Raw genomic sequence first — 553 nt, forward strand, 5'->3', positions numbered from 1 at the left:
ACGCCAATAAGAAGCATCATTACTAGAGAGTCACTGGAGCTGTTGACTTGCATTGGATATTTACCACTGGTGGTTGTGGAAAGTTTCTGACCTTTCTGTTAAATACACCTTATGTAAATAAATGTGCACCTGCACGTGAAAGGAATTCGAAGCTGTGTATGTAAACAACACGTGAACTAAACAGGAAAACATGTTGATCGCATTCTGAATGTTTTGTCACAACGTTACGGGTCAACCTGTGCCTGGGCATATCAAACTATGGAATACTGTAAGGGACATTCTCGCGATGTCGCATTCTCGCGATCTCGTCCTTTGGAAAGAAGCTAAAATTGCCAAAAGTGCGAGAATGCGAGATCGCGAGAATGTCCCTTACAGTATTCGATATCAAACAGGCCAGGTTGATTATGAAGAAGTTAACGCAAGGAGAATTGCTAATTTTTTATTCAACATGCAAAACTGTTCATCGCTCAACTGTCAGACGTTTAAGGCGGTTTTAATGCCCGCATCCGTTATGTGAGTCACATGCATGTACACTCCTGTCTGGCTACTCCTC

The sequence above is a fragment of the Haliotis rubra genome, unplaced genomic scaffold (assembly GCF_003918875.1).
Source record: "Haliotis rubra isolate DU_JTF1 unplaced genomic scaffold, ASM391887v1 Scf71, whole genome shotgun sequence".
Taxonomy (NCBI): domain Eukaryota; kingdom Metazoa; phylum Mollusca; class Gastropoda; order Lepetellida; family Haliotidae; genus Haliotis; species Haliotis rubra.